Source organism: Protopterus annectens, chromosome 8.part0 (genome assembly GCF_019279795.1).
Source record: "Protopterus annectens isolate FY-2018-M chromosome 8.part0, PAN1.0, whole genome shotgun sequence".
NCBI classification, from domain to species: Eukaryota; Metazoa; Chordata; order Ceratodontiformes; family Protopteridae; genus Protopterus; species Protopterus annectens.
The window spans coordinates 1,500,623,009-1,500,644,351 of NC_056741.1; the positions used below are offsets into that span (position 1 = coordinate 1,500,623,009).

At 39.6% G+C, this 21,343-nt stretch overlaps 1 protein-coding gene across 1 annotated transcript in view; it reads left to right on the forward strand.

The window, feature by feature from the left end:
- Positions 1–21,343, forward strand: part of NFRKB (nuclear factor related to kappaB binding protein) — a gene marked incomplete in the record, with an annotated part of 1,477,031 nt that overhangs the window by 778,162 nt on the left and 677,526 nt on the right.

Consider the following 21,343-nt stretch of genomic DNA (forward strand, 5'->3'; position numbering starts at 1 on the left):
AATGACCATGACAAGAGAAACATCAGTGTGCTTTTTTATTCTTGCTGGGGGAGGGGGGGGTAACTGGATTGGGGCTGTTGGCCTGGTGTAGTAACATGTTTTATGAAAAATCAGGCAAATGAAACTGAATATTGAATATTATAATACTTTTTCTCTGGCAAATAAATGTATACTTGGTAGCAATTCTATATCTGGCTCTCTAGTCTCCATGGAGGCAATCTGATAAAGAGAAATTTTCTAGAAAAAAAAAAAAAAAAAAGAGAAATTGGCTAGGAGATCATGTTTTCTTAAAACATTCAGGTCTTTTCCCAGCTGGGAGAGCTATACAAATGAAACAAAGCCAGACAGCACTTAATAGAAGCACAGGCTGCATCATGCATCTTAGCATGGATAACCTTTCTTTTAAGTTCGCTCAAGTTTTCGAGTGTGGCTGTCAGTTGCCGCATTTGTTCCTATTGGATAAAACTTCAGTATTTCATAGGTTCATAGATTCATACTAGGCTAACTGCCCTTGTGGGCCATTTTAAGCCTAGCCAACTATCCCATGTGAGAATCAAACCCTGCACCTTGTGTTTGTAAGGTAAATACCCTAACCATTATGCCACCTTCCTACCCCTTATGTATAGTTTTGTGTGCTAGTATTAAGTTAATATCTTTTAGGGGGCATTTGGGGTGTGTGTGTGCTTTTTGATGGCTTTCAATATAACAAACAAAACGTTTTGTAGGATGTGACACAGGCTCAAATGGATATGAAAAGAAACAAATGTATAAAAGTTCAACCTGCCAAGCAGTGTATGTATGTAACAAAAAAGCTGGAACTAGGCAATTAACAAAAAATACATAAAAATGGGAATAATAACTTAATACAGTAATGCTTTCTGTAATGTATTTCATTGTCGGTGGTCTCTCAGATAAATACAAAATGAAATAGTATTGAACTGTGTTAAAAAATGTAGAGTGCAAGTAGCTGTGCTACAGGAGACACAATTTGATAAAGAAAGGTTTTCAGGATGGTTACTCAGCGGAATACCTGGGACAATGGAAAGGAGGAGTACTTATATTAATTACAAGAGGAGCTCCAATCGCAATAGAAGAGGATAAAAAAGATGATAATGGTAAATTTGTAATATTAAGGGGCTACTGGAAAGGGAAGAGGAGTACGTTGTGGCATGTATGTGTATTCCACTTAAAACTGCTATAATGGAGCTCAAGAAAATTCTGGGAGAAGTAATCTGCTTTCAGCATGGAATATTACTTACAGGTGGGGACTGGAAATTTGATTTACAACAGTGAAGATGCATCTGGGGTGTTCCAGAAGGGAAAGCATAACAAAGGAGAGTAGATTTTTTAAAGAAGTTTATGAAAGTGTTAGGCATGGAAGATATGAATTCAGTACTAGGAGGTTGGAGTTAATTTACATATTATTCCCCAAGATACAAAAACTGGGCTAGGCTAGACAGAATTTACATTTCACAGGAACATGTACATTTAATTGCAGGTCTTGATACACACAGTAGCTATTTCAGATCATGTGTCAGTAATAACTAAAATAATACCACAGGGTAAGGAAATAAAAATAAGACACTGGAGCTTTCCCACCTATCTGTTGAAAAGAGAAGAATTTAAGGAATGGGTAGTGGAAATTATTCAGGAGCTATTAGAGAAGATGGAGCTATTAGAGAAGATAGAAATATTTTTCCTGAAAATATAGCTAGGGAGTGGGATAAAATTAAAGTAGAGTTTAAAAATGGGTTCCTATTACATTATTAAAGTTCTGAAACTCCAAACACCATAAGGTCGAAACATTATGTTCGAAGTTTCAGAACTTCGATTAAGTAAAAAAAAAAGAAAGAAAAGACAAGACATAAAGTCTAGCAAGAAGGGGGGCAAACCCCCTGCACCCCACCACTCTTTAAATATACCAACTCTGAAATCGCAATATAGTGCGGAAAGGAAATATTTCCCTTTACCAAACCTGAAGTGCGATCTCGGAGTTGGTATATTTAAAGAGCGGGGGGTGTGGGGTGCAGGGGGGCTTGCTTACAAGAATTAGTTTCTGTTTGTTGTAGTTTTTTTTTTTGTTGTTTGAAATTATACAACTTCTTCTAAACTTAACCTAGGATGAAGTACATTGTTAACAACTACACAGTGATGAGGTTATCCTTCGTCTTCTGCAGTAATTAAAGAAGCATGGTTAAGTGGTGGACATCGAGCACTCTGTAAAGAAGGGTTATTAAGTAAAGATTACTCATATTTAAACAGTCGGGCTGCAGATTAGTATTGTGTCTTAGGGCAGCCACGGTGGTGCAGTGATTAGCATTGTTGCCTCACAGAAAGAGGTTCTCTGGTTCGATCCTCGGCTTGGGTTACTTCTGTGCAGAGTCTGCATGTCCTCCCTGTGGTCGCGTGGGTTTCCTCCGGGTGCTGTGGTTTCCTACCACATCCCAAAGACATGCTGTAGGTGGATTGGATACTCTAAATTGGCCCTAGGCATGAGTGCATGTGTGTGTGTGTGTGTGTGCCTTCCATGGAAGGTTGGGCGCCGGGCTGGCAACTCGACAACGTAAAACTCCACTGCCAATCATGAGCGGACAGATGATCCGCTGTGGCGACCCCTAACCGGGAAAAGCTGAAAGAAGAAGTCTTTATTAATAAGAATGACTTTTCGGAATACAGTTATATTGCATAAGTCTTGAGCCCGAGAGTTAGAGCGGCCACCACTTTAAGATTTGTCCTTAAGTAAGTGATAAGTTTATAACAATCATTTCTACTTTGTGCTAATAATGCGAATGCTTTATTTCTTTTACTACAAAACAAGATATATTTTTTTGGAGTAATCTGATGATCCAAGTGCTGGAGGGTTTAAGAGTAATGTTTTTAATTGTGCAAAAGCTTGTTCATGACTGTCCTGGCCAGGCAAAGGTTCAGGGGTATCTTTTTTAATAATTCTAATAACAATTTCACCAATTCTGCATAATTAGAAAGCCATTGTTGACAGTAACCTTAGTCCAAAGAAAGCTCACAACTTTTTTAGTGTAGTAGGATGTCGTACAGTTTGTATCATGGCAGTGCATGAAGGCAAGATCTGGCTGGCATCTTCTGAAATAAGATGTCCCAAGTATTGAACATGCAGTTTCCATAACTGCAATTTGACTTTTTTAACCTTAAATCCTATCTATTTAAAAATAGTATCCTGTTTGCAGTCATTTGGGGTTTTAGACATTAAAAGTAAATCATTGCATATTTAAGTAGAGTCGAGTAGAAGCCCAAGGAAATGTAATTTTGTCCAGCTGTTTTTTTTTTTTCTCTCTAGTGAAAAGAGTTGGTGCTTCTACTTATCCCTGGGGTAATCTAGTCCAAGTGAACTGTTGCCTTCTGTGAGTGCAAAAAACTATTGGTTGTTTGCATGCATAGGAATAGAAAAGAAGGCAGATGAAATGTCTATCACTGAGAAGGTGGTGTTGCCTACCTAGAATTGTTGTAGGCTTAGGGACTACTAAAAATATTGGTACTACTACTACTACTGCATTCACTGCTCATACGTCTTGTACAAAATATATATTTCTGTGGTTTCTTAACTTGTAAAATAGGAGTATTATAGGGACTTTGAGTGGGGACAGTGATAACCTTTTGTAACAAGGCAGACACAACAGGTTTGATTCCTTTTTTCTGCATCTACCAACAAAGGGTGCTGAACTACCATAGGTGGGTGTTGATAGGGTTACAATGTTGTATGCACAAGCTCTGCATCTTTTTTGAGCCTTACTTCATTGTCATGGGTAGTCCAGAGCCATGAAGGGATTACTTTTAATTCCTCCAAGCCAATATTTTCTATTTCTCATTCTACTTGTTGGAGTAGCAAAAAAGGCATCTTCATCTGTACAGATGTTATTCGAATATAATCCTAAGGGTTCACTAGGTATGTTTAGGAATACACAATCTGGTGTACATAAATGGTGCATTGTAATTTACATAGCAAATCTGTACCTAACAGATTTAGAGGGGCAGAATTTCTTGCAGTAACAACATGCTGTTCTTTTAGCTGAATTTGAATGGGAAAATGTTTTGTTTGTGGATAGTCCAGACACCCACACCTTGAATCATGTCTTCAGAAAGTGGAAGGTGTTCAACATGTGCTGAAGTAGTCTGGTAACTCCTGTATCAATGAGAAATGGGAAAGATGAATTTTGCTCTGTAATATTGACAAAGGGACAGTCCTGGTCAATCGGTACGGAGGGAAATAACTGTGGTTCTTGCTCATGGCTGTTCTAATGGTTTTGTTGCTATACTGGTGGCTGCCAAGTAATATTTCATTCAAGAGGATTTCGCTCAGCTTGCTGTGGTATCTGAACATTTGACAAATTTGTTTGCTGTACAGATATCGGACATTCATTTTGACAATGTTCAGATTGACCGCAGTTAAAACAAGTTATTTATTGGTACCCCTGACGGTGTCTGTGGTGATGTAGGGTGGCGATTCTTCTGATATTGTCCTGGGTTTGTGTTTAGAATAATCAGAATCTGCTTCATCCATGATTTCTTTTCCTTCTCCTTCTCCATCCCCATGAGTCAGTATTAAACTATTGGAGCTGAAAATCAACGTTTTTTTCCATAAGTATATTATCTGCCATATCCTCTGCTTGATTCACAATTTTATGAATGCACAAACATGGCCAGTTTAAGCAAACCTTTTTAATTTGCTGTTGTACAAGAGGTAACAAACCCTCTACAAAGCTGCTAACAACATGCTCGCTACCACACCTTCTGTAGGTACTGGATGTCCAGAGAAAGCTTCAAACACATCTGTCATGTGTTGCAAATATGCATCATTAGATTTATTTTTCTTCTACACAGTAGTTTTAATTCTTGCCCAAATAGGGGTTGGAGGCATGATACGGTCTTGGCTTTTAGTAAGTTGTTCAGAAATCCATCATCTGTGTGCTTTTGGGATATAATAGCCTATATTTGATTTTTTTCCCCAAATTTTTCTGAAACTGTCAGGGGGTGTAGAGGTTTTAATACTGATTTCAAGTCTTTAGAAGTTGGATTTTGTATGTGTACATGTCCTAAGATCCTTTCATATTTAGAGGAATGTGTCTGACTAGGAGGGAACGAATCTGTAATGGTTTGAACAGCTGCTGTAGTCCTGAGGTACACTACTCTTACGATGTGCTGAATTTTGGATTTCTTACAATGGATGCAGTTGTGTAGAAGGTATATCAAAATTAGTGGAAGATTCAGATTTTTTTTCTTCTCTTTGTTTTGTCTGGCAGGTGGTGTCCATCAGTATTCCTCCCCATTTGTGACAGTCAGGAAATGGGTATTCATTTGCTTTATTTTTTTCAGAGTGTTAATTTTTGGTGGAGAGCTTTCTTTAGGAAATCTTTATAATTTTCCATATACCTAACACTAGTTCCATATTTATGGTCAACATATTTTCTGGGAGTGCAGTGAGTTGGTGGATGCTGGTTGGGCAGATTGGTGTGATGAAGAAGATGATTTTTCTGAGCTATGATACAGAATCAGAATTGCCTACACATGGTAAGTCCTTGGTGCTCTAATTATGGTGACTGCCAAAAAAAAAAAATTACTACAAAATGGAAATCAGAATCTAAACCAACTATATTACAAGTAGTGAATACAGTAACAGAAATAAAACAACTGTAACTGAGATCTTTAGAAAAAGGTAGGAGCAAACTACATAGGCAAAAATGGGAATTGTGGAAACAATACATACAGGCGAGAAATGAAGTTTAAAAGAAGTTAGAACTTAAATGACCTATGTAATGTTTGACCAAAAACAATTGAGTAGATTATAAGTGATGTATAATAGTTGCAACTGGGAGTGTCAGTATGGTTTGTGATGTAAAATGCTTGCAACTAGGATTGTGTCGGTGTGGTTTGTTTTCATTTATATAAATGTATGATTGCTTATGTCATAAGTGATGGTTTAATAAAGATGTTTCTTGCTTAAAAAAGACACTGGAATTAAATAATTTATGTAATGTTACTAAGTCAGTCGATGTGCTTTCTGCTGTTCGCTTGTTGGTAATAAAACCAATTTTATTTTAATTTTCTTGCAACGTGCCTTGTATTTGCTTTGAATAGTACTATCTACGGGTCTGGTGTCTCATTGCCAGGTACCCTTACATTGTGGTCGACATACTTCAACAATTTTGGCGGACTCCTGCATTGGCGTCTTTTTTTGTTTTGGATCATTAATGTTACTTAGGTTATATGATATTTAGCAATATATGTGAAGTGTAATGTTTGTTAATTTTAATTTAATACAGTTTGATTACTTTTATATAAATGTAAATGTGCCTATGTCACAAGTGATATTTCAATGTTGTTGTGTCTTTTGGCTTTTCCCGGTTAGGGGTCGCCACAGAGGAACTCCAGCCCGCTAATGATTGGTAGTTGATTTTTTTACATGCCGAGTTACCAGCCCTGACGCACAACCTTCAACGAAGGTACGCCCATTCACGCATGTCTCCACGCAGAAGACGCACTAGCTGAGAATCGAACCGGACAGGGTCTTACTGTGAGGCGACAACGCTACAGTGATATTTCAATAAAGGTGTTTAAAAAAAAAAAAAGTTATATCTGGAGAACTGGTAGCTGTTTCTGCCACATTTACTTCCACCCGCCTTCTCAGAGAAGGAAGACTGTCAGCTTCTTGAGGCACAGGCAGGTGGTAACTTGAGGGTGAGCAGAAGCAATGGAGGCCAATCATCATCTAATGATTCTGGCTGTGTAACTCTTAAATGTTCTAATTGTCTCAATAGATACATATCCCAGGAATGGGATTTTTTTATCTGCGTATGTTTGCAACAAGTTTACTATTCTATGAACATGAGACTGTTATTTTTAAATAATGAATTTAATTGTATATTTAATTTATCAGGATGTGACTTAACATATGAAGAAGTTTCTGTTTCAAAAAAAGGATTGAAATTTATCCCAACTGCTTTGCAAAGGCTGTATGAGATTAAGGGTGAAACTTTTAGATTTGTGCACAGGTTACATTTGATAGATTATTTTAAGGGGAATAATGCCAGTTTTATAACTAATCAACATAGTAATAAAATATTCATGGTGATAATGAGTCTGGAGCATTTCTCCCCGGGCCTCCGTTGAAAATTGTCTTGGTTCCAAGTCGGACTTTTCCAGTAAACAAACGTTAAATAAATAAATTCAGAACTGAGTGATAACCATTTCTTTTCTTGCAACTCGGATATGGAACCCAGTGCCTATTGTAAACTTAATACTGAAGGAATAACCCGTAGAAGTGACTTTATTCCCCCATTTAGAAATGAGGCTATACAACAGTTTTCCTCTTTATTAAATTACAATCTGGAAAAAGGATATAACTTGTTCTATAAAAATAGAGAAGGAATTAATAATAATTTTAGTAAGAATGAATGGCAAAGTGTGTGTAATTTAAGTCATAAGAGGGAACTTGTGCTTAAACCAGCGGATAAAGGGGGAAGTTAGTAGTTTTACATTTTGTACAATATCTGAGAATATGTCACGAACATTTAAATAATAGAGAGGTATATATTATGGTGGATCTGAACGTTTACAATAAATCTCTGGATGAGTATAAAGGGCTTTTAAGTAAAGGTTTGAGATTAAATTATTTTTCCTTTGAGGATGTGCAGTACACATTTAGCAGTAAAAATTGTTTTATGGCCAATTTCTTTTGTGTACCCAAAATCCATAAAAAATTGAGGGATCTACTAAGTCGTTCTATAGTATCGGCATGTGGATATTTTACTTATAATATATCATGTTTTTTGCACAAATGCCTGTTAACTGAGGTTGTCAAATTACCATCTTATATTAAAGATGTATTTGATTTTATGGAGAAAGGTAAAAGATGCAAGATAGGGGAACGATATATATTTTATAATAATGGATGTGGTGAGTCTATATACAAACGTTAAACACATTTTTAGAATGGAAGCCTTGTTATATTTTTTGGTGACACCCCAAGAACTCATTATGTTTTGGAGTTAATTTCATTTTGTTTGAATAATAACATGTTTGAATTCAATTATACTGACAGTTACAGGGTACAGCCATGGGACAGCTTTTGCCCCCATGTATGCAAATTTATATATGGGTCATTTTGAAAATCTGTATGTTTATATATTTTTTTTATTAAGCATGTAGTGAAATAGTTTAGGTTTAGAGACAATTTAATTTTTATTTGTAAGGGGGTTATAAAATTTATCGAAGGTTTACATAGAAACAGATTTGGTGTCTGCTTTGATGGTTTACAGAAGGGAAAAAAGTGAATTATTTAGATATTACAATTGAAGGAATGAATGATGGAAGTATTAAAACAAAAATTTATATAGAACATTTGAACTTGATTATATTTTGCATGGTTTGCGTTGCCATCCCCCTCACACCTTGGAATCTATACCCTGTGGTGAGTTTTTAAGAATAAAGAGATTGTAATGACAAGAATGTGTATGAGCAAGAGGTAGATAAAACTATTAAGATGTTTTGTAATAGAGGTTATAGGCAGGAAATAGTATGGGAAGGTATTAAGAAAACAGGTGTTAAAAAGCAAAAGATTTCATCAGAAAGAGAGTAGGGGTAGTGATAGAATGTATAATAGAAGAGACAGTACAGGACCATATTTATTTTGTTGCAAAATATACTTTATTTTCAGAGAAGCTTATTTATTTTAGTAAAATATTTCTGGTGCATCTTGGAGAGAGAGACACATCTTGAGTTTTTGAATAATAGTGAATTAAGGTTTTCCTATTTGAGCGGGAGAAGTATAAAATACTTTTTTGTACATGGGAGATTTAGCATGCCCATGGTAAAAAAAATAATGCAGTGGTTTTAAAGGGAACTTTTCCATGTAGAAAATGTGTGGTAAGTGAATTTATAGTTAGAAGTTTCCCTGATATTAGCGGCAAGAGATTTCAGGTGCAAGGTGTTTTTAGTTGTGAGAGAGAGAGAGTAATATATGGACTCTGATGTCCTTGTGGTAAATTTTATATACGGGAAAGAAAAATATTTTTTTCTATAAGGCTGAGGGGAACATGTCAGAGACATTAAAAAACAGGATGACCAGTCCCATAGCTGTACTTTTTCAAAAATTCCATAATGGGGATCCATCTGGGTTGCAAGCAACAGATGTTCATCGTGTTTCACTGTTGCAGTCATTACAATTGGGTTATCCTACTGGCAGGCTACCCTCAGTCTGCCAGAATTCCAAAGTCTAGGTCCAGTGTCGGTTGCTGTCGCCTCTTCCCTGACATCAGTGCGCCAGGGGTATAAAAGATGCAGCCGACACCATTTTCTTTAGTCTTTCTTGCTGTGCAGTGCCTGAAACAAAAGTAGTTCGCAAGTGCCGGTCGGCTGACTGCTGAGATTTTCAAATTCGAATTTCAAAGCTGAAGTCTTCATTAAAGCTAAGTACCCCATTGGGGAAACTTTTTTCTTGCTCCAGACCGATGTCAGAAAAAGTTAATAATTATATTTCTTGTGGGAGGCAAATACCTCATAAGGATTTTCATTCTTACTGTATTCCTTGCCTAGGCCCTGACCACGACGTTGCTAGTTGTCGGTTTTGTGCTAGATTTAACCAACGCACTATTAAGCGTCGGTACGATTTTGCATTTCATTACTTTGGCTGAAGATTCAATTATATAATGCCGTCGGAACAAATGACTACCGGAGTTTATAAAAAGCGCAAGGAAAAAGAAAAGGACAGGCATCCGATGTCCAAAACCGATGAGGCTTCCGCTAGGCCTGTCGCCAATTCTCAGTGAGGTGCTTTTGCAGCCCGTGACGCCCGCTACCTCAGAGCCACAGGCCGCTTCCGACTCCCACGTGGAGCCAACTAGGCCGCTTGAAACTCAAGGTATTGGACACTCGGAAACTATTCCCTCAGATGGATCTGGAGCGGCTGAGCAGGCATCGGCTTTTGAGGGTGTTTTCAGGCCTACACAGTTATATGTAAAGCCAACTTCAGCTTCAAAGGCAAAGACTAAAGCAGCTCTAAAGACAAAGAAACAAGTACAGCATTCTCCTGGACAGGCTTCCATGCCTAAAAAACAGATGCTTAAAATGGCCGAAGACTTAATTACTTTGATCAGGGGGTCCCATCTCCCTCCTAATAAGAGGCCTAGGCAAGAGGTAGAATATGAATCTTCAGATCAGGTTTCCATTTCCTCTGATTCCTCTTCTCAACATGAATATTCCCTTCCTCCCTATGAGGATTCTGATGCTGAAGGATCTATCCCTTCAGCCTCTCCTCCATAGGATTATTCTTTTGGGGAGACCCTGCATACTATGAGGGAGCATTTCCATTGGGAGAGCCAAGATTACTCTGAATCCAAGAAAAGGCTCAGATACTTCCTTTTATTACCCCAGCACAGGCCCCTTGCTATTCCTCTTGTTTTAGACATTGTAGATGATGTTTTTACAGAGTCCGGTCTATCTCCTGACTCTTCACCACCAGCTGCTGTTAAGCCAGACAGATACTACAGGGTTCCGGATTCTCATAAATTTCTTTACAAAAACCCTGCTGCTGACCCAGAAACTATTTCTCAGGGTCCCAAGGGGGTCAAGGCTTCCACTGCAAAAAGCCTTATTCCCTCTGATAGGGATTCAAGGGCCCTGGACAGATGGGGGAAAAAGATTTATACTTCTGCTACCTTGGCTGAAAGAGCTTTAAATTGTCAGTTTCATATGCTTAAATACTGCTTAAACAAAAAATGTTGACAAATTCAGAATGTGCAGAAAACAAAGAAATGCAGGATTTATTGCATGCAGCTGAACAAGTGGGAAAGCATACTTTGCAATGTGGTTTTGATTCTCTAGAGGCCTCCTGCAGGGCCGCAGTTACAGGTTCTGTCATTAGGAGGCATGCTTGGTTAAAAGAACAGAATCTGTCCGATCATGTTAAAGCAAAACATTTAGATGCTCCATTACAACATGATACCTTGTTTGGTGTTAAAGCAGAAGAAGTGTTGAAGAAAATGGAGGACAGAGTTAAATCTATGCAAACAGTGAAGGATTTCTTACAGGTACAGCCTCCCAGATTTAGCAGGAACTGGCCTATAAAGAATTGGTCCTTTCCAGTGTCAGTCAGGCCACAAAGAGGCAGATACAGACGCCCCAGAGGCAGATCACAGCCCCAAGGCTCATACAGGCCTAAGCAATGGGGTGCTTCTACCTCCAAAAGTGGAGAGGAAAAATCACAGCCATACAGGAAACAGTCTCAGTGACTTTTCCCTGCCAACACCAAGCACTTATCTTCTGGCAGCTCCTTTGGGGGGAAAACTAGCACTTTTTTCACAAAATTGGCACATGATCACCCAGGACAAATGGGTTTTAAATATCGTATTTCAAGGCTACAGGTTCCACTTTCACACCCTGCCAAGGCCAAACGGTATGCCAGCCCTGCTACGCAACCAATGGGCAGAGGAACAAAAACAAGTTTCATTCCGCCATTCAACAAGTACCACAGCAAGAGCAGGGACTAGGATTTTACTCAAGGCTATTCTTGGTACCCAGAAAGGACAAAGCCTGGAGACCAATACTGGACCTGTCTATCCTAAACACATTCCTGGATATTCCAAAATTCAAAATGTTAACTCTGCAGCAGCTTCTGCCCATGCTGGGCAAGAAGACTTGGCTTGTGACTTTAGACCTAAAGGAGGCATACCTGCATGTCCCAATCAGACAATCATGCAGAAGATACTTCAGATTTATGGCTGGCTAAGTGCACTACCAATTCTCTGCACTGCCCTTTGGCTTATCTACTGCGCCCAGGGTCTTCACAAAATGCCTGGCACCAGTGATTGCATATTGCAGACAGAGGAATACAAATATATCCTTACTTGGATGACTGCCTTATTCAAGCAGAGAACAAGGACACTCTACTACATTGCATTTGTAAAAAGGTTACTAACAGGTCTAGGGTACACAGTAAACGAAAAGAAATCAAAACTTGTACCCTCTCAAGAGATAATATTCCCGGGTGCAAGCTTAAATACAACTGCCCAGATGGCTTATCTCACGCCAGACAAGCACAGACAACTGACTACTTATTTTAAAATGTTGGCAACAAAGACCCAGTTATCTGCAAGAAAAATTCTGCAGGCTTCATGGCATCCTGCATACTACTAATTTCATATGCAAGACTGCATATGAGGAAACTTCAATGGTATCTAAAAAGTGTTTGGACTCAACATTGCAACAGCCTGGAAACAATAATTATCCTCATTCCCTGCCTGCAACAGGAGTTTCGATGGTAGGCAAAAGCCTGTCACCTCAACACAGGACAGCCATTCACCATACCCACAGCCAGGCAGACATTGACAACAGATGCATCAGATTATGCCTGGGGGGCCCATATGGCAGGAAGATGTATTCAGGGCACATGGCCCACAAGTCAGATGCATCTACATATCAATCAAAAAGAGATGCTAGCTGAACAGAATGCCCTGACAGTCTTCAAGGATCTACTTCATCCAGGACAACTACTGATAAAGACGGACAATACTACAGTACACTACAATTCCTACCCCCTCTGCAGACTAGCCATGAACTTGTGGGACGCAGCATTGACTTACCAAGTACATCTGCAAGCACAATTCCTGCCAGGAAGGATAAATACTCTGGCAGACGAACTAAGCAGAAACCTAATGGATCCCCACGAGTGGAAATTGGATCCACAAGTATTCAGCATGATAACAAAGAACTGGGGATGCCCGGACACAGACCTGTTTGCCTCCCCTCACAACTACCAACTACAACAATTCTGCACAAGGACTTATCACAAGCAAGCATGGAAAGTGGATGCTCTATCTTTCAGCTGGAAAAACCTAATAGTATATGCCTTTCCTCCTCTGCTTCTCCTTCCCAAGGTACTCCTCCAGGTCAGACTAGAAAAGCCAAAAATGGTACTGATTGCCCCAGACTGGCCCCGCCAGCACTGGTACCCAATCCTAAAGAGCTTGTCTCAATGTCCAGCTTGGACATTACCTCAAATTCCTCACTTATTGACCCAACAAGACAGATACTGCACAGCCAACTCAGGACCTTAAACCTGGCAGCATGGCGGATAATGTAGCCATTCAAGACACACCTCTCTCAAAAGCAGTGACTGATGTTATTTTGGAAGCCAGGAGGCCTAGCACCAGAAAATCTTATGCAGAAAAAATGGAAGAGATTCTGTGCTTGGAACCAGGCACAAGGCAGCGACATGATTGTTCCAAATATTCCTCAGATTTTGCAATACTTAACTGAGATGCTGGACAAAGGCTTTCCTTTTCATCAATTAAAATTCATGCCTCTGCCATTTCAGCTCATTACAATACAGAACCACCTATTTTTTGCATCCATTACTAAGGCAGTACCTCAGAGGGGCCAAAAACATAAGACCTCCAAGGAGAGCCCCAATACCTGCATGGGATCTCAACTATGTTTTGGAAAAACTCACACTGCCTCCGTTTGAGCCAGCCTCTGCAGCTGATATAAAATTCTTATCCTGGAAAACAGCTCTGCTCCCAGCAATAACCTCTGCTAGACGAGTCTCAGAGTTACAGGCAGTCATGGCTGTAGAACCTTTTATTATTTTCCATCATGACAGGGTTTCTCTGAGGACAAACCCTACATTTATGCCTAAGGTAGTGTCCAGTGCGGCCCTTAACTAAACAATTCATTTGCCTACCTTTTACCCAAACCCACAGAATAAGGGTGAGAGACTTCTGCATTCTTTGGACATTCACAAGCAGCTGCGCTTCTACTTGGACAGAACCAAAGCTTTCAGAAAGACTGAACAACTTCTAGTGGCATATGCTGCAGGATCACAAGGAAAGCCTATCTCAAAACAGACTATTTCAAAGTGGATAGGCCACTGCATTCGTTTCTGCTATTCTCAGCATGGCAAATCAGTGCCTGAGATCATTAGGCCACATTCAACCAGAGCAGCAGCCACTTCAGCAGCCTTCCTCAGAGGAGTACCAACCAAGGACGTCTTGGAGGCTGCAACTTGGAGTTCAGTGCATACATTTACAAAGCACTATCACTTACCTCTCTACTCTAAATCTAGGGCAGGCTTTGCCACTGCAGTTCTGCAGGGCCTGATAGCCTCTCCTAATCCTATTTAGCACCAGCCTCCCAAACTTAGCTTTGGGATTCAACCCAATTGTAATGACTGCAACAGTGAAAAACGATGAACATAGTACAGTTGTGTACCTACCATAAATGCAGATGTTCGAGTGTATTCACTGTTGCAGTCCAGGTTACCATCCCCCTTTTCTTTGCTGGGACTTATCTGTACTTCTCTATTCTATACAACCTATGTGGTGTATTTGCTTGTAGATGAAGGAAAAGTTGTTTTTTCTGTATGCATACTTATTGGCATAATTTAGCCTACCATTTTAGGGGCACCTGACATCTGGGGCAAGAAAAACTGAAGAAAATGGCGTCTGCTTCATCTTTTATACCCCTGGCACACTGACGTCAGGGAAGAGGCGACAGCAACCAACGCCGGACCTAGACTTTGGAATTCTGGCTGACTGAGGGTAGCCTGCCAGCAGGATAACCGAGTTGTAATGACTGCAACAGTGAATACACTTGAACATCTACATTTATGGTAGGTACACAACTGTACTTTCTGGAACAAGTACAAAATGAATATACACATTTATGTGACATAAAGAATAAGTTGCAAAAAAGAGTTTTTTATTTTAAAGTTAAATACTCTTTTCCCCAAATGTCTTAATAGGGAATGTAACTGGAAATGTTTTTTTATGAGGATTTTTTTAATTGTTTTTATTGTTTAACTGTGTAATTGGGGAATTGGAGAGTATATTTAAGGGATGTATGGAATGGTAAAAACTATACTCTGTAAAGGCTTGTACAGTCGAGGTGGTAGAAATTATAATATATTTTTTTGTTTTGATAAAGTGTTTGCAGTTTTCGGACTACTGGCCTTCTCATATTGTGTGATGTTGCTACACTTTTTTGTTTGGTGGTTATACAAAGTTTACTCTTCTATTAGCTGCCTGCAGTTGTGACTTTAATCTAGCTGAGTTATATTAGACTTCTAACTACAGATTATTTTTCCTTAGTTTTAGCTTCTTCTTGCCAGTCATTAAAAGCTAACGAGCCAGAGGCTGGTATCTTAACTTTTTGTTTTAGATTTTCTAGACTTTTCTTATCAAAAGGGCCATTCTACCATTTTTAATGAGCGCAGATCATTTTACCAAATCACTACAGCTGTCTCTTCCATATTTATAAAACATATACCTGCCTGGAGTACCATACTCCAGCTCTTTTAAACCACTTGTACTATTATAAAAACCCATTCTCATACCAAATGGCTAGATATGAAACTATGATTATAAATTCACTCACATGCTTTATGAAGGAATCCTCTCTGGTCTGTTTTTTATGTTTGATTGGACCCCGCTCTCACACCTGCGAAGGATGCTCTGTCCTTGTATTCATTGATTTAGACCCCCATTAGCAAACCATGAAATAATCTTTATGCAGTTAGTATAGTTAATCGCACATACATACAGTTTCCTAGACTCGTACGATTTACCTGCTCACATACAGTTAAATCTAATGGAGAGGTCATTAGTAAAGCTTACTTGTAGAGACTTTAAACTCTGCTGATAAAAAAAAAAACGTATTACTACACCAGAAACGTGTCTGACAGAAAACCTGTTACAGTGGTCCCAGGGGCAATTTCTAATGCAGTAACACTAAAGACTTGGAATTCCATGACACAGCACCAAATAACTTTCACACAAACAGTGCAGCAGATAGCAATAATCTCCTTTATTGCTTGGAAAGGCACATATATGGGAGATTGGGAAATCAAGGTCCTGTCTCCTTGAACAGCAGAATCATACTTTCTGCAAAGAACAGAACTTTCTACACTTTTACCATGCTAGCTAGCATTTTTCATATTTGGCAGGAAGTAAATCATCAGATAAATATTTAAAAACTGTCAGGAATCTCAAGTCTCATCCCTAAGACTGTTCATTTAAACCTTGTCTGCACTGTCTCTCTCTCTCGTAGACTCTTGGTCTGCTTGGTGAATGAGTTTCCATTCACCAAGAAAAAAAAAATCTTTTTTTTTGTCTCCACTTTGATTCTTAGCTTTCTCATTTCTGCCACGTGTCCTCATCCCTCCTATTGGCTACATTTCCCCTTGATTTTCTCAGTCTCTGCTAGTTGCCTCTCTGCAGCATTTCCCCTTGCTTTTCTCACTGCCTAGTGAATGTTTCACAGCCTGTTGGCATTCCTTGCCTTTTCACTGTTTAACTCTCCATCTTCTTCCTCCCACCTTACTCTAACTCATCCCTTCTTATTGTCCTCTGTACTTTATTATTATTACTGTTATTGATTCATTGTTATCTGCAAACATGTTTATATTCAAAATGCTTATTTACGTCTTGTTGACTTGCTTGTCTATTGTCTTTCATATTTGTTTGGGCTGAGACTGAAATAGGGTCATTTGGGTAGGTGCTCTACCCTGGTTGCCATGTTGAACTAATGAAAGAATAAATTCCCTCTTGCACTCTTCCAGCTGTCCTACTATTTTGCCCATAAGGTCACTCATCCTGCTGAGTTTCCCTTTCAGCCCACATTCCTGCTGCTGTCTTTGTTTTTTCTGTTCATGTATGTATTGCTGGCTTCTTCTACAACTTCGTCTCCATTTATCACTTGTCAGTGCTGTCAGCACTTTTGCCTTCATCTTGAAGTCTTTGCTCTTGTCTTCTTTTATGGCTGTGCGTTACACTTTCTTTCTTTATCTTACTATATCATTTGCCTGTACTTGTTTGGCAACCTTTGCTTATTTTCTCTTGTCCTCTGCCCAAGCTTATCTGTAGGTCATACTTTCTCCTTTCCACTCTGTGTATCTTATCATGACTAATCAGCCATTCTACTAACATCTGTTGCTTCCTTGTTCAACTGTGAAGTTCCCCCATTGTCTTGCTGACCCTACAACCTCTACCACCATAAAGCTTCATAAGTCAGATCACTGCTGTGAGTACCGAGCTCATCACTTATCTTTCTGTCTCCCCCATTCCACTCGCCCAGCACATGCTGTCCCTTTTCTTCTGACTTCTTCTTGGAGCCATCATTTTAGTTATTTTTTATTAACTATTTTACTTGTACAGATTTATTTGTTTAAGCATAAGCCATGCCTTTTTTTCTGATTGGTGGTAAGCATTATGGAATGTAAAAGCCAATTCTGCGAGTAGGTCTTCAGCCCATTTGTTCAAGATGCATTGTGTTTTACCTGTATCTGATGAGAGCAGACTGGAGGAGGTTGTCATCCAGGCACCCATAGAGGTGTGTGTCCCCCCCTGCCTTCATCCATTGTCAATCTGCTGTTGGGGGGTGTAATCCTCCAAATATCATGAAGGTCTGGCGTTACCTTCCTGACTGGCCATCCTTGTTTCAGGAGGACTCTAATGTCCTCATTTTGAGGCACCACGCAATACTGCTTCCTGCATAGCAGCCCACACCATTACAGTCTGTTGCTGTGTGAACATTTTTTTTTTGGCCTTGACTTCAGGAAAGTAAATGCCAAAAAGAAGCAGTCCCAGGAATGATCCTGAGGGACTCTGAGACTGGCCTCTTTGTAGCAGTTAACTCCCCTGTTCTAACTTCCTGGGTCCTGTCTGTGAGCCATCTGCCTATCCATCAGGTGACATAAAGGTTTGTACTTAACCTCTTGCATTTTTTCAACAATACCTGAGTGGGGTATTTTGTCAAGTGCCTTGGTCAGGTCAAGGTAGGCAGTGTGAACCATTTTGCTTTTATCCATTGCTTTGATGACCTTCTCAAAGAAGTCCACCAAGGCTGAGTAGATATGACTTGCCCTTGACGAAACCAGTTTGATTTGGGTCTGTTGTCTGGAGGTTTCCTATGTCATTATTAATCATTTCCATGATATTTATTTTCCATGGCTTTGCATATAAGACTATTGGGACTTATGGGTCTGTAATTTCCAGTATCTGTAGATGGCCCACCAATGTGCAGAGGAATGACTGTTGCTGTTCTCCATTCATGAAGAACAAAGCCTTTTTGGAGGCTACAGTTAAATAGCATTAAGGATCTGTGCCCTAGTGATAGCAAGGGACGTTATATTTGATATTTCCCGAGGGAAGGTTGAGGATGAGAGAGGGGTAAAGTTGGACTGAATTTAATGGCCAGTAGATGTTCTATGTCTCTTGGCTCAGTATAGGTGTCACCATTAAGAGTCAGCTCTGCACACAATTGTGTATTACATTTGAAGTTGTGGACATAGCTGAAGAATGCCTTGTGATTTTCCTTGGCCTGGGAGGCCAAATTTACACCAAATTTAGCTTTGGTAGATTTTATTTGTCCTCAGATTCATTTGTTTAGTTTGAGAGTGCTTTTATCCTACTAGGTGCTGCATCTCCTAATTTTTGCTGTGATCTTTTGCCTTCTGTTATACAGTCTACTGATGATGATATGATTCTACCAGGGAGGCTTCTTTTTCACTTGGTTCTGTACTTTTTCCTGATGGGTACAGCTGCCTCTATGCTGCTATTAACTTCCGTGTATAAGGTTTCCGTGAACAGTTCTGTGTAGGCAACAGTGTTCTCAGGGTTTATGAGGGCTTGAAATTTTGCCATGTTATCATTTCATAAGAAGTTAGCCTTTGAGTAGTTGCTGAATATTCCAGGGTTAGCTGGGGTTCCAGGTTTTATTTTTACTTCAAAGGAGACTATTTTGTGGTTTGACTTTATCAGAGAAGACATTACACTAGGGGGTGTGCAGCACCCTCCCATATTAGTAAGGACCAGATCCAGTACGGTTGCACCCCCTAGTTACTGTATTGACAGTCCAGTCCAGGGAGTTTTTGTTTACAAAATCCATGTGCCCGTACGTTTGGTTAATAGAAGGATAATTAAAGTCACCCATGAATGTGGTATTGGTTTGGATGGTGAGTGTTTCCCATAAGTTTCAGTACTTGTTATGGGTTTCCTGGGTCATAGAGGGGGACCTATATTTTTCAAGGAAGTGACATGGGATTTTGCCTGTGGTGATTTGAACTGGGAGAAGTTCAGGTGAATTGTCCTGTTTAACCAGCCTTAAGGTTTATTTATTGTCTATTTGAATCATGTCTCCTCCACCTTTAGTCCTTGTCTGTGTAGTAGCTGGTCTAAATGTTTGGAAGGCATAATGGTGTGCTCTGCATGACTTTAAACCATGTCTTAGTGACTGCACAGCATCCTCTAGGGTGAGGAGAGCTTGTAGGAAGTGGAGTTTTGTTTAGACTCAGCATTATGCAATAACACCTTTAGATTTTCTTGGTCTTGGTTTGAAATGTCAGAAGTACTTTCAGTCTGGCATTGCCTAAAAATGGTACTATGGTGGAGGATAGTGTTTTTAATGTTGAAAAGCATGGAGGGAGAGGTGCAGACTATCCCTGGCAAAACAGTGCAGTTTGTTGACCATCTCTTTCCATGATGATATATTTTACCCCATTAGAATGACACCAGAAACTAAGCCAGTTATTAACGTCCATCATCTTTTGTTCATATTGTGGCATCATCCTTGGAAAAAGTAAAGTACTGCTCATTGCTAGGCTCATACCAGCATGGGACACATATTACAAGAGCTCCATGATATCTGTCTTCATATAGTCTAGGGAGGTACATCTCGGGTCATTTACACCCACATAGACTATGACAGAGTCATGCAGGTACTTGTGGTCCAGTAACCTGAGTGTGTGCATAATGTGGCAGATCCTGGACCCTGATAAGCAACTGACTGTAACTTTCTTCTTACTCAGCTTGGTGAGAGGGACATCAATGTATCTCTCAATGGAGTCTGCAATGACCAGCATTTTGGATTGTGTGGTGGCTTGCCTTATAGGCTTAGAAGCAGAGGCTGTATGACATGTGGCTGTATGTGCTCATGTAGGTGTTGGTTTGAAAGAGTACATTTGGGGCTGCTGAGGGTATTTGTTATGTATACTTAATCTTTGGGGATTAGGAAGTTACGTTTTAAGTGCCTCAGCATATGTGGGTGTATGTGTCTGCTTTGACTTGTGTGTGATGGATGCAGTGTGTGTACTACTAAAAACCTAATTGACATTAGGAGTGCTTTTATGCGAGAGTTTTCCCTCCAGTGCTGTGGCGTAAATGTCTGACACGCATACCATTTCAGTTTATTTGATAAGTCAGTAAACATGAATCAATGTCTACATTGCCTCAGAATGCCCATATCCAGCAACTGGTAACAAAGATAATGGGAAGGTTCATATCCATTGCAACAGACCGTTTTTCATTGATTATATGACTAGAGTTAGAATGTGACAAATGTGCAGTAATATCAGGAGTATTTGGTTTGCAACTCTGGGGGCAGTGCTTGTCTCTGGAAACTAGTTGTCCTGTGTACAACTAGGTATTGGTGAAATTTCAAGGGTGCTTTTACAGGAAAATGTTAACTCAAGGTTTGCGTCTATACAGGACACTGCCAAACACTTGGGGGTAAACTAATAAGTAGACCCTGATGATTTGTGGATGAAGTATTTACACAGGTATTCTAAAGTTAGGTTAGACTACAGAAAATCAAGGAGCTTTTACTGAAAAAGAATTACGTTGTCAAAAATGATGAAAAGAGGGGATTTGACTGAAAGGCTACTGCCTGGCTACTACTAGTGCTGGTCTCATCACAGCATCATGCTGCTGGGATGTGGTGCTGCTTTGCTTCTTCTCATACCAGAAGCAATAAACAATAGCACCAATCCCAAAATGAGAAGCAGGCCATGGGTTCTTTAGTGATCAACAGTCTTTTGTCATATGATGCAAGGGTTCGTAGGCTTGTTGTAGCCTTTTTCTGGAAGATGCCGTGAATAGCAACCAGACTTATCAGGAAGGTCAAACACAAGGCACTAGCTGCCCAATCAGAAACAGTCAGGAATCAGTGTACTCTGCCCCTTCTCTCACCAGGAGCAAAATATAAGCACAAATTCCAAGCTGACACCTATGAAGCAGTTATTACACTTTCTAGTGATCAGCAGTCTCCAGGAAATAATGTCCCTGTGTTCGCTCTTTCATCCGGAGCAAAACAGAAACACGAATCCCAAGATGATTTCTGCGAGGCAGAACGTGGACTCTTCAATAATTGGAGGCACTGGAGTATGTTGCAGATTTTAAAGGTAAGATGGAAAAATGGGTTAATCTCCTTAGAGTTGCAGTGTGCACTAAGCATTTAGATATGAAAGAGGGGAAACTTAAGCTTTAGCTATATAAGTGGAGAGACACTAATTTTAAAAGAGCAAGATAGATTGGAAGGGGGTGGG